The sequence below is a fragment of the Aulonocara stuartgranti genome (genome assembly GCF_965226115.1).
Source record: "Aulonocara stuartgranti genome assembly, chromosome: 10".
In the NCBI taxonomy this organism is placed as follows: domain Eukaryota; kingdom Metazoa; phylum Chordata; class Actinopteri; order Cichliformes; family Cichlidae; genus Aulonocara; species Aulonocara stuartgranti.
Genome location: NC_138946.1, coordinates 19,091,379 through 19,102,152, shown reverse-complemented (window position 1 = coordinate 19,102,152; position 10,774 = coordinate 19,091,379).

Genomic DNA, 10,774 nt, shown 5'->3' with positions numbered 1-10,774 from the left:
ACCTTGCTCCCCCTCTCCCTCACTTCTCTCTATCCGTGCTGGTCTCACTAAACTGGCTTTAAACACTCCAACCAGATGGTTCAAGAAAATGAATAGCTGTGCTTGTATATGTGTATGGAAATGTGTCAGTGCGCATGTGCGGGCACACTGACACATTCAGGGTTAAGAGGGACATCAGTGGAAAGGGATTTTGACACCCCATCAGAGGAAGATATTTTTTAGCCCTTCACCTCATTCATTCATCTCTATCTGTATATCTCTCCTCCACTTATTCAGTTTTGCCTTTGCTCTCTATAGTTTGCATGAGCATCTATTTGGTTCTCAAACAGGGTTATGCTGAAGTGCTATCTGGCATGTCTTAGTGCTGTGAAGTAAAATCAGCGCTGGAAAGAACATGAAGGACATGAACCCTGCTTTACCGACTAAAATGAGGGAAAAAATGTGCTATATTCTTTTTGAGTGACTAAGAGTGGTGTGGATTTGTATCTACTCCAAAAATTCAAGTATTTTATTTAAATTTCACTTAATTTTAAGATAATTCTGTATGTTCTTTATTCCTGCCATAATGTTGAAAGATGCCTATTAACCTCTTAAACCCCAGGGGGTCATTTCCTGCTTGAAAATTCATAGTTTACACAACATAAAGTTTCTGCACCTTAGAAACTTTGTGTAAACAATATTGATATCAATATAAAGCTAACACTTGTGTGACTTTATCACATGTAAATATTACAGCAAATACTATTCTGTCAAAGTAACCTGCAACATACAGTGGTAGTTGGGTCAGATCAAGCTCGGATCACGTTTACACCATAAACAAACTGCCCTGGAGTTTATTTGAACTGGATTGAGACCGCCTCCTCTAAAAGGGCCTTGTTTTGGTCTGCAGCCGAGAGCGATTACTGTTCACATCAAATTCAACAAGCGCTCCGATGAAACAGAGCTTGATTTAAACAGACTAAACACAGCAGGCATGAAAACACCACAAAATCCACAAGATGCTGGAAACATTTCTCAGAGAAATTCTGTGGGCTTTTTCTGGAAGCAGCCATCCCAAGATGGGTACACAGTTGTCATAAAGGGATGGAAATGGTCAGCAACAACACTCAGTTAGGCTCCAGTGTTTAAATGATGATCAGTTGGAAAGAAAAATAAACTTAGCACAAAAAGTAAGGAAATTTGTGTTTTGTCGATATTTCTTTGTTGCAACATTGCTTCTTGGAAATAACAACAGCTTGAAGTTGCCCTATGGCCATTGAGACTCATCAGACCAGGCAACATTTTTCCAGTCTTCTTTTGTCTAGTTTTGGCAAGCTGTGGGAAGTGTGCTTAGCTGACAGGAGTGACACCAGGTGTGGTCTTCTGCTGCTGTGGCCTATCTGCGTCAAGGTTCAATGCTGACCCTGTCTAAATGCAGTTTCTGCCATGTGTGTGGATTTCATTTTTTTTTTTTTTTTTTTCTTTTTTCTAAATGACATCAGAAACAGCAGTATGCGACATTACGTGATGGCAGAGCTTCAGTTCATCCTTTGTCATTTTTTTTTTTTTTTTTAATAAATAGGACAGGGGGAATGAATGTGAGAAAGAGGGGGAGAGAAAGAAAGAAAACCAAAGGGGAGAAGAGACGGTGAGAAGGGGGGGGAAGAGAGAGAAAAAAAAAAAGAACTCCTGGGTCACCTGTATGGAGAAAAAACAAACAAACAAACAAACAAAAAAAACAAACAGAGGAGACAGCAAACAACAAAGAGTAACATAATAATAGAGAAAACAAAGCACCATCACAATAAACTAGCTAGTCATAGATATCAATATTTACTAAATAATAAACGATATTGTGCAGCACGCAAGATAGACAGCGCACAGTGTGCTTTGAGGCAGCAGCCAAGAAAGCTTTAGTCCGCGTCTGTGAATACCCATGTGTGCATACCTGTGTGGATCAGCATGCTTGCATTCCAAAGGTTTCTCCATGTAATGATCTGCTAGGGAGTGTGGGGGGGCCACAGCCCCGTCCTCCAGGGTGTGAAGCGGGTATGGAGGTGATCAAAACTCCAGACATCCAGAGGCCCCCAGAACACAAGAGACCATGGAAGACCAACAGAGGGGCAGCCGCGCCACTGTTCCAGTAAGAGCTGAGGAGAGTCCCAGATGAGGGCTCGCCCAGCAGCCGCGGAGCAGAAGTCAGGGGGAGTTGCAGTGACGCGCCCGTGAGCTCCGCCGGCCCCCAGCTGTGCCTGAGTGACCGATCCCCAGGCCGAGAGGCCGGGGGCACCCCACCTCCAAAGGGGCCCGAGCGAGCCCCAGGCCCCAGGCCCCGACAAACGGCCGCCAAGGAGTGAGCCGGTGTGTACCCGGACGCCCACCCCCAGACACAAAGAACCACCAACACACCGACACCTGAGGGAGTCCGCCACCGGCAGGGGAAGTGGTGGTGGGTGGAGATAGGCCTCCAAACCTTGGAGGGCCTGAGGTGTCCCCAGAGAGGTGGCGTCTGATACCCAACCTGACATATAGACACAGACATACAGGCACACACAGACACAAACATCCATTCCCACCCTCATGCTCTCATATGCACTCACTCCACACTCAACCAACGTGGAGACAGACATAAAGAGACGCTGTACACACAATCACACTCCCCAAGCGTACTCTACAAACCGGGTCTAGGTACCCTTGCCCCTGGAGGGGGGAATTGCACCCAGACCCAGGTGGTGTTACCCTTTTCCCTGCGGTGGGGAGAGGCAGACCACCCCGACTCCGCAGCAGCAGGGAGGCCCCACACCCCAGACCGCAGTCGGACGGCCAACTCCTCCTACTAGCCCTCCCGCTCCAGCAGGCCGCAGAGAATGGGGGTGGGAGAAGACTTCAAACCTCCCTCCACCCGCTCATTGTAGTGTTGATGCATATGTGTTCTAAGGTGCAATTAAAACCCAGGAGGGCTTGGAGCTACCTGCCAAGGAGCAGCAGGTAAGCGCATAGTCCCTCCTGCTAGCCCTCAATGACTAAGTGTATTTAAAATTGAGAGGTGGGCAACGACGCCAGGGGTGAGGTGTACACCCTGATGGTAATTTGGACTCCGTGATTGTGCCCACCCCCAAGATCCTATATGTATGTGTAATGAGAGTGTGAATAATGTGAATGTCTAAGTTGTGGGATAAAATTGAGGCAGAGGCAGCCAGAAGGGGACGGGGGGGGGGGGGGGGGGGGGTAGCCTCCTCTGCACCCTGGTGACATACCCCCACTCCAAGGCCCTGCATGTGTGGGTGGTTGTGGAGGAGCGGGAAGAGGGAGGCAGCTGGAGATGGGGAGGGAAGGAAGGGAGGGGCAGGTAACCCCTCCCTGGGGCCAGCTCCCCCATGTGTGTGGATTTCAAACAAACATCAATTTGCCCAGGACTGTTTTCTGCAAAACAGAGTAGTTGGATCTGCTTGCAACTCTGCAGCTGCTCGAGTCAAAGTAAATATATCTACAATCATAAAGGGGATAGCACAAATTTGACCTGCATGGGAGGCTTGCCAGAAACAAAAAAGCCTTTGCTGCCCAAAAAGAACATCAGAACTACAGTTTGTAGATGAAGATAAAGGCAAAGATCAGGTCTTTTTGGTAGAATGTGTTCTGGACAGACAACACAAATATAGAGTTATGTGGTCACAAAAAACAGTAGACTTGCAGAGAAAATGCAGTTTTTCCAGAACAGACCTCATTGTATCATAGCTCTAAAGGACAGTGGTGGAAATGTTACTCGTATTTCATACAAGAATATAACAACTATTAATGTCATTTTGAAATGATGATTTAAATATATCCAAATATATTACAAGGAAAAACAACAATGTTTATTGAATATAGTTACTCCTTAATATGACTACATACCCTGTATGGAATAATGTGGCAGGGCATCCATTGTACAAAGTACAGCTTTGTGTGACTAGGAGTATAATGGAAATTGATTTATCATGCTATACAAATACACAGAATAGATAAATGATAAAGAGGATTCATAGTGCATATTTTTCCCGAGGGAATTCACTTCTCTTCTGTTACAGACATATTAATCACCTCAGGAGGGAGAGTGACAGCATGATAGTTTCATGAATTAATAAAGCCCTTGCTATACAACAAAGCCTTCCTGTTAATCCAAATAAGGTCATAACTCAGTTGCATTTATTTGCATGAAGTTGCACATGTACTACATGCTACCCACACAAACACATAAAGTTATCGCTGCTCTAGTGCAGCATTTTTCACCGAGGAGATAGCACAATGTTAATACTTATTATTCAAAAACAGTGGGGTGGTGTTGAGCTCAGCAGTCGGCCCATTTTTTAATAAACAGCACACTGCTGGGCTAAATCATATCATCGCAACTGCGTGTTCCTTCGGCAGATGCGTTTGTATAAAGTGAAGCACGACAACAAACAGATTTGGAACAAAAGAATTCATGTTTTTAATATGTAAAGGGAAATCATTAAATTGTAATAATTGGATTAAAAATTTTAACTTGCATTTGACTTGAAGTTGTACACACTGAACTGTGAATAATATGTGCTACTGAGAAGGAACAGCAAGAACAAAACGATGATGAAACACTTAATTTGCAATTGTTTCCACACACAGAAGCACTGAGCTGCACTCTGCAGTGTGTTGCATAGATGGCTGGGATAGGAAAGAGCTGGAATTCAACACCCATTCAATTTGAAATAAAAGTGTACTTTCAAAGAACATTAACTTGTAGATTATGAGCTGGTTTTTAAATGCTAATTGCTTGTCTCTTTTTTAAACTTACATTTTAGTTATCTAATATGGCTTATACACATTCTCATGAAAACATGCATGCAACCTGTTGACATTAGATGTAAGGCCACTGCAGTGTTGTAGTGGGGTGTGTTCGTATCATCAATAAATGATGTATTTTTCCCACAACAGAGTATTTCTGTGAATCTCTGTGTGTGCATTGCTAAATGCAGTCTTGGTTGCTGCTATAAGCGATTCTGGTGTGAGTTTAAATGTCTTTCTTGACCATGACTGATCCTCCTTCATATTTTAAAGATGGCTCTAGACACTCACTGCACCTGCACATCTCTCGCGAACTCCTCTTTACCTCTGATTTTCAGTCTAGGTCTTGTCTTTGTCTTTGCACCTTGGGGACCCTCACATTAACTTTTATTGAGGGAAAAAGCTAGTGTTTATCCTCCGTCTCTGTTCTGCTAATGCTAATGCTAACCATGGCTCTGCGGCTAGTCACCAGATACGTAGCACCCTATTTTAAGTCAGCTAGCTCAACTTCACAAACCTGCTGCTGTTTACTTCTCTGTCTCCATTTACCTCTAAAGTGATAGAGCTGCCGGTTTTACTTTTTAGTTATTTAGAAATCCCTCAGTTACCACATGTTCTATCATCTTTTGATGGAAACTAGTAAGCTAACATTCTTCTAACTGCGTTCAACTTTGTAAATCCTCTTTTTCATGACTGCCTGGATGTTAAACTTTATCCCAGTCATAGCTGGGATATAGGAATATAAATAATTTAGGGTTGGCTCTTTGCACATTATTGAATTTCGTTCAAGATTCATTCAGGACAAACCAAAGTTAATCTGATTGTTGGACTTCAAGATTCAAACACATGGAAAAATGACTCAAAATAAATGAATAAAGTATCTGCTGAATGAGTAATGTAGCATCACAGAGTATGACATTACACTATATGGCAAAAAGTGGAAAACAATCTTAAATAATAATTTTATAATAATAATAAGCTTAATTGTGTAGCTGCCATCGCTGCGGTTCTTGCTCAAAGATGTTTTGGAATTGAACTCCAATCACCTACATTCAAGATTTTCAGCTCTGAAAACAAATTTGTTTACTAGCCTCTGGATATAAAGGGAAAAAGTTATTGTTCAGTCTTAAACAAGTTCAGCATGTCATTCAAAAGGCTTTGCTGTTTTGTTGTGTGTTTTCTCAGCATATATTTAATTAAATATAATTGCCAAAGTGTACAGCAGCAACATTATTAATAGTTATTCTACCTCTTAAAAAATACATCTTTAAACTACATTTAACTGCTAACAGAGCAGTTAACAGTGAACAAGTCTTGCAATAGATTATTCATTTTTATCTGTGTGAGTCATGTGTTTTTCTGCTCCCTGGTTAAGATCTGTGTGTGTTAACCCACTGTGTCCAAGCAAAGCAGTGAGTCAGAACTGCAAGGGACAGCAGGACCTCACTTACCTCGGACCACGGTGACATCTGTTGAACATTTTTTTTCATTCGCACACATAAAAATAACCACTGATAAACAAGTAATCACTCCTGGACTTCTTGTATTTCTCTGTTCACACGCAAACAGAAACAGCCTATACTGAACAGCTGACCTCCACTGCTCTTTTAAAAAAAATCCTCTTTACTGAACAACCCAGACATTCTCTTACACAAAACAAGTTTCCTGAGTTATGACATTAAAAGGGGACTAAAGCTCATCACAGAGAAGTATAAAGTGACAGTGACTGAATGACGTGACAGAGAGCCGTGTTTTGATGGTGCATTCTCACGATATACAACGTTAATGATCTTTTCTTAGCAACACCATGACAACAGCATAAAAGCCTCGCTCTTACTATTGCACTCGCAAACAGGAGGTCTCTTCACAGAGAAGGTAGCATTTAGTCAGCTCATAGAGGATATGACATGCTAATCCCTCCCGGTCTGCAACATCTGCTTAATACTGACCCATGTCCCGATGCTCTGACTGCTGCCTCTGCCATAACATCTGTTTAAAGGTGACCCTGACCCCAGTGTGGCACCTTGGTGTAAAGTTGTACCTTTCTCTCGATATAGATCATTACCTCTGGCCAAACCAGAGGGGGTAGTGTCTGTGAACAGAGAAGCATGTGGAGTCAGAGCTCAGTGAAAAACACCTGCTTCATCGTGACCTTTCTGCAACCTCTGATAAAGTTACAGCTTTTTCAACAGTTTTTAATTTGTACACCTAGGTGGTGACTGCCTGCAATGCAATGCAAGGTGAAGTTACTGTCATCATATAGGTCTTAAGAACTGCACAATAAAATTATAATTATCCTCTGGTGGCTTAACATCTTCATACTTACAGGAATTCTTTAGACGCAATATATGGTGGCCACATATCCTGACTTCCATAACAGAGAAGTAGGTCTTATACAGTGAGATTTCATATCTGACTCGAGTATTTGTAATTTATTGAAATCATGGTGCCAGTTAATGCACTAAATGTTGAGAATGCAGCTGCGGAAGGCATAACACAAAATCTAACTGATTTGGGAAATAATTAAGGTAATTTATTTCTATTCAGGGGCATGGATTGTTTTTTCTTTCTGAAAATGCAGAATAAGATGGATGTTCTTATAATAAATCCGCATCTATGTGCCTAGAACCAGGCAGATAACCAAGACTTTGTTGTCCTTGGGCACTGAACTGTAGCACCAAATAGCAACCCACATACATAGTCTATAATCTTTATTTAAACTTTATTATATTTAAAGCTGCATTTTAACTGTGGGTTAATAATGTAACTTTGATGGAAGATTATTAAAAAAATACCATGATTTATATCAAATCAAAGATATTGCTTAGCCTTTTAAAGAGCATGCTGATAGTTACATTTAGACATGTCTGATTAAAATAAATAGTAACAACTTTAAGAAAATGGTTCTATAGTTAGATTTTTTAAGCTGCTTTGCAGATTGAAGGAAACATTAATGCCTTAGGACATGGATTTTACAGAGAAAGCAAATCCCTCAATATAGAATCACTGAACCCTGCTTAATAAGTATTAGTAAGGAGCAAACTATTATACTGACTATGAAACAATGTAAAATGTAGAAATATGCTAATAATATCCACATTTATGTTTATCTAAAATAAATGAAATGTACCCAAAGACTATTCAAAAGATTGTCCCAGCCACCTTGACATCAACAGTTTCTTAATGTCAAGGGCTGAAAATGTTGGTCTGATGTTTGTAGCTGAGAACAGGAGTTTCAAAATAAAGTTGATGTTGTATTCATTAAGACTTGAATTTAGACTTGAAAGGGGCTATTATTGTCAAAGAACTTGACGAGTCACTCCCGCTGACTATTAAAAAAATAATACCTGTTTAAAGTACTTATATGCCACGATTACGGTAGATTTTTTTTTAGAAAAGCCACATCCAACTTGTAAAAAGAACCTGTAAAGGCAACAAACAATTCTTACTTTCAGATAAATGTACCAGAACATATTATAATAATACATACATCTGATTCCAACTAAAAATGTACCTAGATCAGTAGTATGTACCCCTCACCACAGGCCTGCCACCATTTATACCAGCATTACAGGCATTCCAGGCTTGCTGCAGTTTTCCCTGAACAATAGGTGTCATCACTATATAACCTCCACATTGTGACATCAATTTTGACTGTTCTCCTGGGACCAAAGGGACCAAATCTCATCAGCTAGATAATTCTTTTAATATGCTGTAATTTCTTTATTTTGTAAAAAACAAAACAAAACAGCAGCACGAAGGTCGTAGGTTATAATCCAGCCTGGGGCCTTTCTCTGTAGTTTGCATGCTCTCCTCGTGTCTGTGTGGGTTCTCTCCAGGCACTCACGCTTCCTACCACAGTCCAAAGACCTGCACGGGGTTAGGTTAAATCATGATTCAAAATAGGTCATAGCTGTGAATGTGAGCATGAATGGCTGTCTGTCTCTGTATTTTAGCTCTGTGATGGATTGGCAGCCTGTCCAGGATGTACCTCACCTCTTCCCTATGGCAGCTATAGGCACTAGCTCCCCTGAATTGCATGAGCAGAAGAAGTCGGATGGATGGATGAAAATGCAAACAAACAGATTTCAACTGAAGACCCAAGCAATTAACCCTAGAGGAGCTACCAAATACCTACTAAGAATACAGAGTCAGCTTGCTGATGCAGCCATGCACAGACAACCTGCACTGAGCAAAAACATGCTATATTACAATTAGTGTTAAAGAACAAGGAGCACAACAACAGAGTAAATATTAATAAATCGATTAATAAGGTTAAAAGGTAGTACACGCGAATGAATAATAAAAATTAATGATAATACATTTCAAAGCATCATGGTTCAGTACGAATGGCTCATGTTCTTGCTATCGCACAGAGAAAAACGGAGACGATGGAGAGCAGAAGTGAATGGCTGCCCCTGCCAAAGAAAAAGAAGCAATACTTTTTGGTTTATACTTGCAGCAATTACGTAACGCACGCTTTCAGAGCTGCTGCTAAGTGGTGTGTGTGTTTGTGTTTGTACTTAGCTGCAGTGTCTGTGCATGAAATACAGACAAAAATGCAAAGAGAGTGTAATCTGTTATAATAAACTATGATAACACTGCAGCAATTTAATGAGGCATCACCATTCACAGCACCCAATCACACACACTCACATACACACACACACTAACCACTGTGCTTTCTCATCATTTGGAGCTGTGCCCCAAAACGCGCAGTCTAGAATGGACAGACCCCAGGCCTTTTATATCCTCCATTAGTTGTGCAGCAGATATAAATTAGCGGTACCACTGCAACCATGGCAGCATCCAGCCAAAGGCGGACTAATGCTTTGCAGTCCACCATAAAGCTCACATTCCACCATGATATACTCCTACTACACTGGTGTCTCACATAAAATGAGCTTCTTTGGACAGCCATACAGTGATGTTTGGCTCTGTGCTGTTATTACTTTTGATGTGAAACCGCACAGCTGCTATTAGTTTCATGTCCAGGCTGTCAGCTTTAATGTATACGTTCTCTCACATGAAATAAGCAGTTGGAAAACTTCTGCCATGTTTTGACAACTTTATCCAGGGCCAGTAAAGTAGTTTTTCCCCCTGTGCCACAAATATATTATTGTTTGTTAGAATCGCAAAGTTTTCTGCTCTTTTTAGCAATGTAGTGGATGCCAATTTGTTTTAAAAATATGGAAAGCAAACGCTAGAACACACCTTTTTTCCCCCACAAGGGCCGTAGAGTGAACAATAAATGTGCGATTGCACAGAGACACAATATATATATATATATATATATATATATATATATATATATATAAACCAGCTGTTCTCCACAGAACCAGCAAAGGTGTACTCTCAGTGGCAAGGGAACAATAAGAGAACAGCACCACCAAGGCTGGAGACGGAGCAATACTGGAAGAGCATATGGGAGAAGGATGCAACCCATAACGGCAATGCTCAGTGGCTAGTGGATCTGAGGGCAGACCACAGCGACCTCCCTGAACAGGGTCCAGTAACCATCACAGTGGCAGATATCCAAGAAAGGGTCTCCAGTATGAAGAGTTGGACAGCACCAGGGCCCGACATGGTTCACGCCTACTGGCTGAAGAAGCTGACTGCACTCCACGAGCGTCTGGCAGCACAAATGAACCAGCTGCTAGTTAACGAGAGACACCCGGAATGGCTAACTGAAGGCCGGACGGTCCTGATCCCCAAGGACCCCAAGAAGGGCCCGGTCCCCTCCAACTACCGACCAATAACCTGCCTCAGTACTACATGGAAGCTCCTGTCAGGCATCATATCGGCTAAGATGAACAGGCACATGGGTCAATACATGAGCGGGACACAGAAAGGAATTGGCAAGAATACCAGAGGTGCAAAACACCAGCTACTGGTAGACAGAACAATCAGCCGAGACTGCAAGACCAGACTGACCAACCTGTGCACTGCCTGGATTGATTACAAGAAGGCCTATGACTCAATGCCCCACAGCTGGATA